The sequence below is a fragment of the Furipterus horrens genome, unplaced genomic scaffold (assembly GCF_987537825.1).
Source record: "Furipterus horrens unplaced genomic scaffold, mFurHor1.1.pri manual_scaffold_5, whole genome shotgun sequence".
Taxonomy (NCBI): Eukaryota; Metazoa; Chordata; class Mammalia; order Chiroptera; family Furipteridae; genus Furipterus; species Furipterus horrens.
The window spans coordinates 103,169,183-103,184,541 of NW_028327175.1; the positions used below are offsets into that span (position 1 = coordinate 103,169,183).

General features: G+C 35.5%; 1 protein-coding gene across 3 annotated transcripts in view; it reads left to right on the forward strand.

Moving 5' to 3' along the window:
- Nucleotides 1–15,359, forward strand: part of SMG1 (SMG1 nonsense mediated mRNA decay associated PI3K related kinase) — a 101,712-nt gene that overhangs the window by 1,306 nt on the left and 85,047 nt on the right. The window lies entirely within an intron of this gene.

Sequence of the window (15,359 nt, forward strand, 5' to 3'; positions counted from 1 at the left end):
TGGGTATAATATTTTAGGATTAGTTGGTTCATGGAGCATTCATACTTTGAAGCACACTTGCATTATGATTGTCCCGGAACTGGCCAAATAAATACATGTAAGATACATAGGTAGTTGGGATAACTCTTGCTTCCTGATGTTAATTCCAGCAGTGTTTGGAAAGAAATAATTTGATAACATGTTAGTGTGTAACATTTTAAGACTTGATAGAAAAATCAGAATAATCTTTTGGCTAATGGGCGATGTGCATCCTGTTCTGTTTAATATGCCTTGCCAAATCCGGTGTCTGTTGAGAACTGAGGTGTATAACTACATAAGTTTAAAAGTTAATGTCTGAATCTAGAATTGAGATGTGATCTAGTTTTTTAAAAATTGTTTGAAAAAGTATAGATAGGGTTTGGGAGTGCTTTAAATAAAATCAATTGATTAACTATTGTTTATCTATAATTGACATTTTTAGTTGTTTTGTACTTTTATTGAACTTAATTTTTTGCATCTAAGGAATTAGATGATAAATGGACTTGAATTTGACATTTGAGAGCTCTTTGACAATAGATTTTTCATTACTTTTCAGCGTTGTCAGCATATATAAAATAATTTAATATCCCTTTCGAGGACTATATAAAGTGCCTTTCTCAAAGAGTCCTAGAGCTTTTGGAAAAGAATAAATTGTAGCTTGTAATTTTAAGTAAGTGGAGTAGCAGAGTTGCAGCCACCTGCTAGGGTCATCTGATTTTTATTTGACAGATACGAAGCAGAATGGCTTATGTAGTTATGGAATATATACATGGGTTATTAATATTATCCATGTCTTTAAAAAATTTTTTTTAAATTTCAGAGAGGAAAGGAGAGTGAAAAACTAATTTGTTGTTCTACTTATTTATGCATTCATTGGTTGACTCTTGTATATGTCCTTCTGGAGATAAAACTTGCAAACTTGATATATCAGGATGATGCTCTAACCAACTGAGCTACTCTGCTAAGTCCCCTATGTTTTCTTACTTTTATATTTGAGGATCTTATTTATTTATTTTTAAGGAGAGGGCAAGGAAGGGAGATAAAAGAGGGAGAGAAATATCAATGTTGTATGAGAGAAACATCAATTGGTTGGTTGATGCACGCCTCCAACCAGGGAAGGGTTGGGGAAACTTAGGCATGGCCCTGACTGGGAATCGAACTAGCAACCTTTCTGTTTGCAGGATGATGTCTAGCCCACTGAGTTACACCAGGCAGGGTCCCATATTTTCTTTTACAAAGTGCTTTATTTCTTGGCTGTGCGTGGGGTGGAGTAAGCCAGGGTTGGGGAATGTAAGCTTTCCTTGAAGCTATGCTCTGTAATCAAGTCTCAGACCAAGGTAGATAGATACTGTGAGATGTACTTGGTTACACAGAGTAGCAGTTGGTTAGGATGTTGGAAATGCTTGACAATTTTTTTTTTGTAGAAGAGGGAACAGAGAAGTAACTTTATATACATTGTCACCTCAGTTGTTTTGTTAAATAGCCAATTAAAAAAACCTCAGATGATTGGCAGGCCATAAATTTTCATAAGTTAAATTTGAGGTTGTTCTGTCCCCACTTCCCTTCAGGGAAGGTGACAGTCTCCAGGTAACTGGCAGAATGGAGCTTGATCTTCCCCCTTGTTTGAGTGGGTTTTTTTTTTTTTTTTTTTTTTTAAACATCTTCAAATTGAGGCAGATTCCTGTGGTTCATTTGAACCATTTTGGCTTTTTAAAAGATTTTTGCCTTTCTGTACCATTCTTCCTTTGCTTTGTTTCGTTCTATTTCCTAAATATAGGCTTTTGAAAAAAGATTTCAAAAAATGGTATTTGTTGGTTTCTTTTAGCCAGTTAGCCGGGAAATGGACTGTTGAGTCAATTATGGCCACACATGATACTTCACAGACATTGACAGGAAGTGTTCCAGGTGGCTGAATAGACTAGTGTCTTATGGCAACAGAGTAAGCCCACCTTTGCTAGAAACATACCTTAGCAGAAAGCGTTTAATTAGCATTGGATAATAGTCTTCTTTTCCATTACTGTACTCTCAAAATTTAAGAATGATTGGGCAAATGGCATTGTTTTAAAAAATTGCCACTAGCCAGAGCCTTTCCTTTTCTTCACTTTATTTTGGGAAGTATTCTGGTTGTACCCATCAAGCTAGAGATCAGAATGATTTGTTTTAAAATTAAATGTGTAATTAGTCATTGTACATTTTAATATTCTAAATGACATGCTTGATTTGTCATTGAAGTCAAATACAGGTTAGTTCAACAAGAGGAAGCATTCAGGTCAACAGGAAATAAATAGATTTTACTTATACACTTGGGAGTCTTAAGGACTTCATTCATTTAACAGATATATACTGGGTGTCTTACAGTGCCCAAACTTAGGATCTTTCTACAATTCTAAAAGGATGAAAATGTATATTAAAAATAGCTTCTATTTTTGATAAAATCTAGACAGATTAAAGTTCTCAAAAGTACAAATACCTTTATTCCCTATTGTCATAGACCAAAAGATGAGGAAGAGTGCTGTGAAGATAGTGAGGAAAAGCTGGAGACTATTATGTCTGACATTGTGAGAAGATAGGTTTTCGAAGTCCAAGTTGTCTATTGAGCCCTTTTATGAGTCTGTACTGTGTAATGTCCATAGATACATAATGTCGTAAACTGCATGAGGGAAAAAATTAAGTGAAATTACATATTTTATAACTGTAAGAGCTTTAAATAGAAGTTAATGATTGCCAGTTCTGTACCACAGATTTCCAAGCATGCTAAAGTTTTTCAGATAGTTGGATGTAAGTGTTTAGTTTGGGAGAGAAAGTTTATTTTTTCCATTATTAAAAAAAACGTATTCTTTATGAAACAATTGGCAGTTGTATCTTTAAATTGAACCTTTTTGCCCTTCTGTATTGGTTCCTTTTTAGATTGGGAGTATAACTGAAGGTTTTTTTTTTTTTTTTTTAGTGATAAGAGTTTATGAAATATTCTAACTCAGTGAAAATATTCTAATTCACAAAATATTGATGCTTTAGGGATGTTTATGACTAATAAAGGAGATTATAGTTAGTATGATAGTTAAGAAAGAACTTTGTAAAAGGTAAAGCATATGGATATAATTCTTGGTATGGTTATTTTTTTAATAATTTATTTATTTGTTTGTTAGTTTATTTATTTATTTTTAGAGAGAGGGGAAAGGAGAAAGAGAGAGAGAGACATCACTGTGTGGTTGCCTCTCACTCGCTCCCCCAACTGGGGACCTGACTTGCAACCTAGTCATGTGCCCTGACTGGGAATCGAACCAGCGACACTTGGTTTGCAGGGTATAGTTATTTTTATATGTGATTAACGGAGTTTAAAACCTGGAAAGTCAGAGGAGGGAAAGCTATGGTTGAGTAGGGGGTGGGGTGGGATGGGGGGGGGGTCAGTGGGGCCATGAAATTGATCTCTGCTATTTTGGCAGTAAATGGTGTGTGTATGGGGTGAATCCTTAAAAAAAAAAAAGAAAGAAAGAAAGGAAGGAAGTAGGAAGATGGCAAAATGTAAGTTGTCCTTGTTTCTAGTTTATTCAAAAGGGTGGGGTACTTGTGAGGAATGACACAATAAGAGATAAAGCTCCAGAGTTGGATTGGAGCTGTATTGTAGGCCTTGAATCATAGTTTAAGTGTATGTATTTGGAATGACTTTAGGGGACCATTGACGTTTTACCAACAGGAAAGTGGCATAATTTTGGAAGATTAAAATTTGTTGGGTTGTGTGTGACACACCACAGTAGAAGGCAGTTGGAACAGTCTAGACAAGAGACTGCTAAGACTTCAATATTCTGTTCATAACTCATGATTTTAATTCAGACAAAGGTATACAGCCCAATATTTTTATAAGTAAAAGTTGATCATTTATTATTTGGTTTTGATTTTGAGGATCACTAAAGTACTTTTTTTCTGCTCACGCTTCAGGTTAGGACGCAACATTATATAGTATAGTCATACACATAAAATGGGGTGTGGTCTGTGGTGTCTTTTGGGAACATTGAATTCTCACAACCTTTGAATTTAAGATTTTCTGCCTTCACTGTGGGGTGTATAGTAGCACTTGCTTACTTGCTTTTCTTTCCCTATTCTAACCACCTAAGGTAAAAACCTGGGGTTCCTTTTAGTGGACTTTGCTTTATGGATTCACACAAGCTGTTGTTTGGTTTCTCCCCATATTGCTGTTATTTTGGTTACTTGTCTTTGGCTACCTTAAAGTTTTCTCAGAATCCATTTTATTTTGGGGAGTGCTATTTAACCCTGTCTTGTATAGAGTGTTAACATTAAAATGTAGAGTGTTAACTATTAAATTCCTAGTTTTTTGATGTAGAGACATTTGTGTTTTTAAACTATGCTCCCTCTTTTATTAGTTTAGTGTAGTCTTCTTCATTGAATTCCATTGCGTTACTTTCTTCAGATAAAGTTTACATATGTTTAGTTCTTAAATTCAGTGTATTTTGACAAATGTATACATTTGTGTAACTATGACTAATTAAGATGCAGATAAAGAATGACTTTTTAGTTGGATTACACTACCAGTCCCATCACACCCCTCAAAAAAAAAATAAAACCCACTGGTGAAGTGTACAGGTACATTTTACCTTAATTTTTTTCTTTTTGTAGGAAGGAAATCTTTGAATATTATCTTATAATTTATTACCAACTTATTGGTTTCTGAGGATTGATAACATCATTATCTTTAACACATTTCTCTGATTCCTCTTATGCTATAAACATAACTACTTGGGATAGTTGAAGATCCCTGTGAAATCAATTTTAGATGATGGATCTGCAGGCATTTATGTCCTGGAACACAGAGGAGGTCCTCAGCTTGGCTAAGTTTATTCCTGTGAGCTACAGGTTCATGTATTAATACATTTCTCCACCCTCTTCATGCCTACTCTTGCTTAGCTCTTGTTTTTCATACTCTCAGCAACATAACCCTTGTGATTTCCTTAAGACTCCTACCCTACCTCTGCCCTCAGTTATCCCTCTCCTTTCTGAATCTTGCAACAGATCTACAATGAAAACTAACTGTGCTTATTACCTCAGTGACTGATCTCTTGTTTCCCAATTAGTTTAAGTCCCTTAGGGCAGAGCCAGAGGCTATTTTCTCCTACTTCTGTGTCTTACTTGCTGCAAAGCACTACTCAGGCTCATTTCTGCCTTAGGGCCTTTGCATGTGCTGTTGTTGCTGCATGCTACTGCACAGCTTGCTTGTCTCAGAGTACTTGACCTGCTGGGGTACTCTCATGCTGTCTCAACCTAAATGTAACTTCTCAGGGAAAAGAAGCAGCATTCTCTTAACACTTTGCTGTGGGTTTTTTGTTTAATTTTTTTATTTTATTTTACTGATTTTAGAGAGGGGAAGGGAGGGAAACATTGATTTGTTGTTCTACTTATTTATGCATTCATTGGTTGCTTCTTGTTTGTGCCCTGACCAGGGATTGAACCTGCAACCTTTGCATGTAGGGATGATTCTCTAACCAACTGAGCTACCTGGCCAGGGCTAGGTTTTCTTCATAGCACTTACCACTTACCTGAAATTTTCATTTGACTTCCCTAGTAAAACAAAACCTTCATATGTGCACACATCCCCTACTATTGTGCATCGAATAATATATATTCTATTTTGTTCCTTAAGTAGATACATGAAAATGGAATTCTGCAAGTTTGTTTTTGCATTTAGAGTTAACCTCAGGTTTTACAACACTTTTACTGTAGGAGGCATTTTGAGAGGAACTGTTCCTTGTACAGCAGCCTGGTTAGTCTGAGACAACAACTTAAATAAGCTGATTGAACAGGTTGAAAGGGACAGTGTTCTAGTGGACTGAGGTAGCCAGGTCTTTTATAGAAGAAAGAATATGGTCATTTAAGAGTCATAAGTTTTATCCATTTTGAAAAAATACCTTGCTTTCATATTTAAAATTCTTTTACACATTATCTTAGCCTGTATCTATTGCATCTATTTGTACATTCTTTAAATAATCACTTAAAAGTTAAGCAGTGGGTTGAGCTTTCTGGCCTTCCATCAGAATGACCTGAGGAAACAAACTTCTTGCCAGTTATATGCCTGCTGATTGGGGAATGACTGAAACCCAAAATTTCCAGATCCAACAGATTTCTAAACAGTGAGTTACTTACTATATTAATCTTTATATCCTTTCAAAAAAGGAAGTTATATTTTTGTTAGAAATTATTGCTTTGGAGGTTAATGTTGTTATTTATATTATTATGTTTTCATAGTATGTCTAGGACCTCATGTTTATTACTTAGAAACCTTTTACAGACTTCATGTATTAATTACTTAAAAAACCTTTTTTCTCAGAGGGGTTTCTGGTATCAGAATTGTATTTTTTTTTTTTTTTTGGTATGGAACTTCCTAACTTATCCTGTTTCTTTGTTTATGAATAAGAGAGGCACTCCTTTCTTTCCTTTACCTTTTTATCATAATAAAGATCCTTAGCAGCATTCTTACCATCCTATAGGTACACAAGAAAATTATTAATGGCTCTGCAGTAGCCTGAGATAATTGTATACTCATGTATACTGAGGTCTGTCCAGAAAGAATCCAGCCATGTAATATGAAAAAGACATTTATTGAAGAAGGTAGAAAAAACATTGTACATAGGACAGTGATGCCTCAGTTCCGTTCAAAGTAGGCACCTTGGGACCTCACAGTTTTCTCAGGTCTCTTCCACCGTTCAAAACACTGTAAAAATCCCTTGTTGGAATCTCCATTAGCTGCCCCATCGTATTTTCCTGAATTTCATCAATGGTTTGAAATCTCTTCTCTTTCAAAGGGAAGTTTTGGGAAAAGCCAAAAGTAACAGGGTGCCAAATCTGAGCTGTAGGGGAGCTGAGTCACCTTGGTGATTTGATATTCATAAAAAGACTGCACAAAACGGGATGCACGAGCTGGTGCATTGTCGCAATAAAGCTCCCAGTCATCAGTTTGTCCCTAGCTGCGGCCCTTTTCATCCTGTTGCATCTCTCAATTGACAAAGAACATTGAGGTAGTGCTCCTTATTAATTGTTTGGCCTGGAGGGGTATGCTTGTGATGGACAACACCTTCCTGGTAAAAACAAAACAAAACAAAAAAAAACAGAGTTAATGCGGGCTTCATCTTGCTGCAACTTTGCTGCGCCTTCTTCAGGTGTGGAGAATCAGGCGACTTCTGTTGGGATGTTTGGGCCTTCGTTTCTGGGTCATAACTGTAGACTCAAGATTCATGTCCGCTTATGATCCTCTTGGGGAAATTTGGTTCAGCGGTAGAGATTTGAATCAAGTCATTAGCCAACTGCAGCACCATGTTCCTTCTGCTCTGGTAGCAGAAGCCACAGAATGAGTTTTGCCACAATACATTTCATGCCAACATCCTGGAATCCCCAGATCAGCTTTTAGCTCTCACTCAGTCTGTCACAGATCTTTGTTGATTGCAGCTGGTACACATTCAGCATTCTCAGGTGTTCTGCTTATTACAGGCCTTCCAGAAAGTGGATCACGTTCAACATTCTGTACCATCTTTGAAGTGTTTGTGCCACACTTTTATTTGCATTGTCCCCGAAAGCCTTCTAAATCATCCAGATAGTTTCCATGAAAGAATGTTCAACCTTAATGCAAAATTTGATGTAGATTCATTGCTGTACTCGCTCAGTCATTTTGGATGCCATGGCCACACCGTACACATACTCACTCAGTGGTGTCTACCATCCCCACTGTCTAGTACAGTGAAGTCGTCATTGTTCGTGCATGTGCATTCTTGTCCGGTCTCCTTGGCTGCCAGGTTACATAGGTATCCTGCAAACCATTCTCATTATATAGCAATGGCTGGACTTTTCCCAGACAGACTTCGTTTGTCCACAGATTTAAAAAAAATTTTGAACTAAATATTTATTAGATCTTCATTTTTGGGTGGGATCCAGTACATGAGGAGGGACCCAGAGAAAACTGGAATTATCTTCTGGAGGGCAGGCCCCTTGTAGTACGTACAAGCTTCTCCTGCTGAGATGAGTGTTCTAGGAAACCAGCTGTGTCAGTGCACCAGCTGGCATTACTATGAGAGACTGCATTCAGCTTCACTGAAATTTTTTTTATTCTTTCAGCACATTTGCCCATTTCATGAAGGGTGATTAAAAAGTGTACCTGCCCACACTGTGCTGAGTGTTCAGTAGTTTTTGACAAAAAAACCACATGACTCCTAACCCCCAGCCTTCCTATTCATTTGATCTTGCCCGGAGTGACTTTTTTTTGTTTCTCCTCATGATCCTCAAAAGGAAATGTTTTGCTGATGTGGAAAAGGTGAAACAAAAAATGGCAGAAGCACTAAAAGGCTTCAAAATAGATGAGTTTAAAAACTTTTAAGCGGTGGAAAAGTCTCCGTAGGTGTATTGCATCAAATGGAGAGTACTTTGAGGGTGACTGAAGTTTAAACATTAAGAATAAACACACAATCTTTTTATGAATAAATTTCTGGGGGTTTTGCCCCCCCACCTGTATTAGTACCTTTTCTGTTGATTAGGGAAAAGTCTCCACTAATAAATGCGTCTTGGGCTTTATAGTGACATAGATTGTTTTTTTCCTCCATATTTGTCAGCGTGGGCAACATTTTTATTTTTTACTGAAGGTCTTTGAATTTAGATTTATTAATTGAAGAGTTATCTTCTATTTAGCATTTTAATCTTAGTTTTAAAAGAGGTGTGTTGTGTGTTTGAAATTTTAACTTTCATTTTGAAATATTTAGTTTTTTGAAGCACTCCATTACTTCTGCAAAAGAACACTTTTTCTCCCACCTTGTAAATTGTTCTAGGTGGGCTAATAATGAAATGAGACAGATTAACAGGAAAAAATTAAATTTTAATACGTGTACACGAGAAATTCATTTAAGAATGAAAATTCCAAAGACAGGCATAATTGGGTATACATATACATGTCTTTTTGGACAAAGAAAGAGGAGGTAGTGATGGGATTTTAAAGGAAGTAGGGAATTTACAGGTACTTGAGAAGGAACTGAGCATACTTCAGGTAAGTTCTTGTTTCAGTGGGACACAAGGGGTGACCTAACTAACCGGGCCCCTGCAGGAAACCTTCCTGTCTACCATACTTGATTCAAATTAAGTCAAGGTGAATAAGCTAAGATTGCTTTCCTGTAGCAGGTCTTTCATTTGAATCTTTTGGCCAGGAAAGTGGGAGAGTCTTTTGTTTCTTAATAACCACCTTAAAATCAGTATCCCAAAGGGCAGGAAGTCCCCTTCATTGACTTCCTGAGATTTGCCAGAATTTAGGCAGAAAATCCTATTAATTTGAGGAAAGATGTTAAACTTGCCATTCTCTTTATAGAATTGGACTGTTGACTGATTAGATTTAAAAGATCCAAAGATCACTGTCTCATAGTATGGCACAGTTGAATTAATATATGTTTAATTAGAAAACACATCCTAGATTTTTTTCCCTAAAACTTTGGCTGTTTTTCTTGCCTGTCCTTATATTCTCTGAATAAACATGAAGAAAAATGAAAATGTAGCAGGTTTCCCAGTAGCAGGACTATAAAACTTAAGATTTACCCAGTAGCAGGACTATAAAACTTAAGATTTAGTGTTTATTTGTTAGTTGTGTTTAAAGGACTCTAAAGACACAGTTTGTATTGTTTTTGAATGGCTTGAGGCAGTATTCTGTTAAAAGTGATTAATTCTGTCTTTATTTGAAATATTGATAGCATTTTGATAAGTAGAATCTTGTCCTTTTTTGGAAAATATTGAAATTAAAAATTAATTTAGGCCATGTGTGAGGGATTACCAGTTGACTGACTGTAAAGCAAAGTTTTGTAAAAGCCTTTTATATCAAGTGATCTATCTTTTATAGTTACTGTAATGCTAATATTGCCTGTGTTTTTATTGTAATCTTTTTGTGGATGTAAAAATGACACCAATAATGCTGTTCTCCCCTTAGTCCATTTAAAAATTCGCTTGCAGTATTAGTAGAATTGCATTTGAGAAGATAGAAATAGAACCCCAGGGTGTTTTAGATTCTTCTCAAAGGTGTATTTATTTTTAAGAATTGTGCATTTTTAGTAGTGATCCTTCACAAATACTTATCTTAGGAGAGGCTGGTGTCATGAAAATAGCAGTGGACTAAGAATGGGAAGACAAAGGTCTTTTGTAGTGGCATTACCAGCTGTCCCTCTGAGAAGGTCAGTCTTGCCTTTCTAAGATGTAGGGTTAGAGCCAGTTAAAGATAAAGTTGGGAAAGTTACTTTCAAAACTGTTAAAGTGCTACACAAGTGCTAATGTTGCTGTGTCTGACCAAATGTGTAATTTTATCTTATCTCTTCCCCAGAAAGTTAGAATTTACTACAAATGTACACACTCACACTCGAGTTCAAATTACACTTTTTTCTTTTAGCATATGTGTGTGTATGTGTGTGTAGTAACTTCTGACAATTTCGTAAAGGATATTTATATTGAATCTCTTAGAGTGTACTGAGAGTATATATGAATGGAAGCTCATAATTTCTGTTTCTGTTAAGTATGGCATATGACATTTGTGTTATTGTTATATGCATACTTAAAAAAAGATTTGGTAGAGATCCTGTTAATTACTCTCTAGTATAGTAGTGGTTTTCTTTTTACATTTTCTACTGTGCTTCCATTAGGTTATAAGCCTGTTTCCAGTAGGCTAATGAGGAATTTGTAGATCTGCATCATTCTTTTTTTTTCCCCCTCATAGTTTTTTCTTTACACTTTTAGAACTTAATACCAGTTGAAATTGTGATCCAGCAAAAATAATCTTTGTGATTACATATATTGGAGGGCAGCTAGAAATAAAATTAAATAGAGAAAAATGATAAATTAAAGGGAAGCTTGTAGCTTTCTTAGTTTTTATTATATCATTGGAATGTAAGAACTAATTCTTATAAGAACACCACTTAAATGCTTCATTGCTTTCTACCAGCCTCGTGTGTGTGTGTGTGTGTTTTAAAGGCAGTAGGGAGATGGATGCATGGAATCATGGAAAAGATATTCTCTGCCAGTGCAATAGTTTGAAGTACTTAAGCAAACAACTAGAACAGGATCAGAGTCATAGATATGGAGAGCATTTGGAGGGTTATCAGCTGAGAGAGGGAAGGGGGAGAATGGGGGAGATGGTGCAGGGATTAAGAAGCATAATTGGTAAGAAAAAATAGATGGGGGGAGTTAAGAATAGCACTGGAAATGGAAAAGCCAAAGAACTTATATACATGACCCATGGGCACCAACTAAGGGGGGGGTGGGGTTGCTGGAAAGAAGGGAGGTACTGGGCAGGGGTGGGCAAAGGGGAAAAAATTGGGACAACTGCAGTAGCATAATCAATACAATATACTAAAGAAAAAAACCACATCTCCTCTAGGCAAAGATAGGAATTAGTGAAATTTCGTATCATTATACCAATATATATGCAGTATTAAGCTATCATGAGATTTTAGTACTATTTTAAATTATGGCACTATAAATTTACTCAAAACAAGTAAATGATGTTTCCTAAGGAACTTGATATCTAGAAACATTGATTTTTCTCTTTTGTTGTAAAAGGGAATTATAAAAAGTTCTTCTTTTAAACCACTGTTCTGTATACAATATAACAATGGAAAAAGATACGGTTTGTATAACCTTGTGGGTTTAAAATGGCTTAAGTGATGATTGTGAACTGTTCCGTAACTTTCTCAAACTTAAGGCTACTTTAAATACCTCAATATGTTATTTCTGACTACTGATGAGCACCATGGGAACATTGTTTCCTGGCTCTCGGTGGCTCTTGTATGTTTCAATAATTACAAAAACTGTCTTCATTTAATAAATTTTTCTATAGTTAGAATAGTGTGATTATTCTGAAAAGTATCTTTCTTTCTCAACTTGTTTGATTTAGGAGACCATATCTTTTGAGATTTATCTATAAGACCTTTTAATTTCTTTATGTTTAATAGTAGGGAATAGCTATTTCAAGATGACTCCTAAAAGATATTCCAGTACTTAAGTAGGAGGGTTTACCATACATATTTTACCTCTGAATACAGATAGTATGTTTCTTTACCAGTTTGTTTGACAGCATATTTGCTACCTCAGGATCCCTAAGGAGATAGGTCCTATAGGAATTATTGAGGTTGTTGAAAGGAATCAGAGTCCATTTAAAAATCCCACTTGGCTGTCTTAGTATAAATACATTAGTAGAGTTAGAAATAGAACCTCAGGATTTTAGATTTTTTCCAAAACTATATTTTGTAAGAATGGTGGGGTGGAGGTCATGTGTAGTGTATATAATTTGAGAATTCCTTAAAGATATTTCTAGTTATGTCCTTGTCTTTATTGAGAATTACTGATGTGGATTATGAAATTCAGTTAAATGTCTTTTCTATATTTGCCATCATTTAACATGTGTTACATGTTCAAGGGTGCATTATAGAATATTGCTCTTTTGATGCCCCAAAACCTTGACTGTGCCAAAGATAATAAATAAAAGATAATAGGGTGTACTATACCATTGTGGCAACATAGTGCTTAACTTGCTATTAGTTTTCTTTAAAAGTACCTGTATCTGAACTGCATAATATTTGTTTTTTCATAATGTGTTCATGAGTGATTTTTGGAACCACATTTTTTTACCAGTCTCACTTGTTAAAGTGGTAATTATGTTATCTGTTACATAGTACATTCATTCTTAAAGGATACCATAGTGCTTTTTTAAGATTATTTTTATGCTTTTTTAAGATTATTTTTAAAGATTTAAAATATCTTTAGATATGTTAGAGAATCTCACATACATGTCAGCCCATTGAGGATATGCTTGAATTAACTAGAGGAAGTTTACCAGATTTGCTCTACAGTAATTTGCCTGTTTTCAGAACTTTTTAAAGGTGGTTGTACATATTTCTTATATTAATAAAACACTCTGCCTTTTCCTTGATTACAGAGTCCCAGTATGAATTCAAGATTCTCTCTTTTAGGATCCCTGTAGTATTTAGCTCTTAGTGATTCTTCATCTCCCCTCTCCTTATGGTGCTATGCTTGGCTTTTAACTGAAGGGTTTGGGTCTGGGACATGTTTCTTGTAGACTTTGTCTTTTTGTTCTTCCTCTGCGATGGAGGTCCTGGAGTAAGAGATTTCCTTTCAGTTTTGGCCATTTCCGAGGCTGAAATAGGTGTTTCTAAAGTACTTCCAGTACTTGCTGACAAAAGGGGAAGAAGTGATGCAAATGGTACCTGAAGCAGACTTTCTTTTTAAGTCTAGGCCAGCTTGGGTTAAAAATAAAGGCCAGGAGAAAGTGAGTCAGATTAACTAGATGCCTTAGATTCAGGAGCCTTAGGCGAATTATTTAGTATAAACAAAATTGTTTTTGTTAAATACTGAACATTGAATTTACATTTGTATCGGAGATTAAAAACATAAAAGGTTTTACAACTAGTATCAATATTCATTCCTAGTAAGATAACGAATTTATGCCAGTTGAGGTACAGGCTTTTAGAATACTTAAATTAGCAGTGATTTTCATGTCTGCCTCAGCCAGTGATTTTCTGATTTGACCAGCCTTCGTACCTTGATTCTAAATATTTTGCATCTCAGTGGTTAGTTAATAAGAATTAAACAACAATTTTGAAAGCTTATCAAAATCGATAGGCATCCCTGGCTAATGTGGCTCGGTGGTTTGAGTCTGGCCTGCGAACCAAAGGGTTGCCGGTTCGATTCCCATTCAGGGCACATGCCTGGGTTGGGGGCCAGGTCCCCAGTTGGGGGCGCGTGAGAGGCAAACAGACATTACTGTTTCTCTCCCTCTTCCTCCCTTCCCTTCTCTCTAAAAATAAATAAATAAAATCTTTAAAAAAGGATAGGCAGTAAAATATTAAGAACTTGTAGTGCATTTCTTTTTTAAAAATTAAGTGCTAAAGGACTGTCAGGTATTTCTTGGGCATTTGTAAAGAGTAAAATTTCTCTTGCTGTAAATTTAGAACTTATTATTATCAGTATAGGTAAGAGTTGTCTTTTACTGGTATAAATGCACTGTTTATTTATTTCTGTATCTTGACTAAGTTAATCTTTTTCAAGTTGTAAATTCCAGCTCTCCTTATACCTGTTTAATTGATTCAGACACTGACAGTCTTTGGTTTCATTGGAAAGCAGTGACCTTAAGCAAGTGCTGTACTACATTTTTGCTTTTCCATTTAGAATAGCTAAATATGGTAGGCAATACGAGACATGAAATATGAATTGTTAAAAATAAATCAAGTCTTTTACTTATCTTTTATACCTTTATAGTAAAGAAATATATTTTCTTTAAAGTAAGGATATTGAGGTATAGTTTACATGCTGTGTAGTTTTTTGAGTTTTGACAAATGCATATGGTATTGTAACCATGACCACGACAGTCAAACTTACAGCAGCGATTTTCAACTTGTGGGCTGCAAGAATTTTTAAAAGATGTGCTACCCGACTGTTTAGTCAGGGGCTCTGACCTCTTCCCTCAGATTGTCAAATAAAAAGATGATAACAGCCAACACAACAATAATTATCCTGTGTGAATGAATCAAAACTATACCTTTTTAAAAAATATCAGCAAAAAATATATTTTTTGGTGTTGTGGATTTTTAGTAATTATGGTAGTTTATGTGTTCCATGAGATGCAAAAGGTAGAAAATTGGCGAGCTATAGAATAGTTCCATCATCCCCCTAAATTTCCTTGTGCCTCTTTGTAGTAACTTATACTCCTGGCCCTTGGTAAACACTAGTCTTTTCCCATCTGAAATTTTATCTTTTCAACAATAACATAAATTGGGATAGAGGTGGGCGTGGGGATAGAGGGATTGAGCAAAAAAGAAAAAAAAAAACAGAACTAAAAAAAAAAAAATTAACATTCTTTAAATTATGGTAAAATGAATATAAAATTTACTATTTCACAGTTTAGTGTTATTACTTTCATGATGTTGTGCAACCATCATCACTGTCTAGTTCCAGAACTTTTTATCACTAAATGGGAAGCCTGTACCCATTAAGCAGTCCCTCTGCATTCTACCTTTTTTCCCAGCCTTTGGCAACCACAAGCCTACTGTATGGATATGCCTGTTGTGCATATTTCATATAAATGGAATCACACACTATGTAGCCTTTTGTGCCTGGCCTCCCACTTAGCATAATCTTTTCAAGGTTTATCCATATTGTAGCAGGTATCGGTTCTTCATTCCTATTTATGATTGAATAATATTCTCTTGTATAGATATACCAGTTTTGTTTATCCCTTCATCCTTTGATAGACATTTGGGTGTCTGCCTTTTGGCTATTGTAAATAGTATTGTGATATTTGCATATAA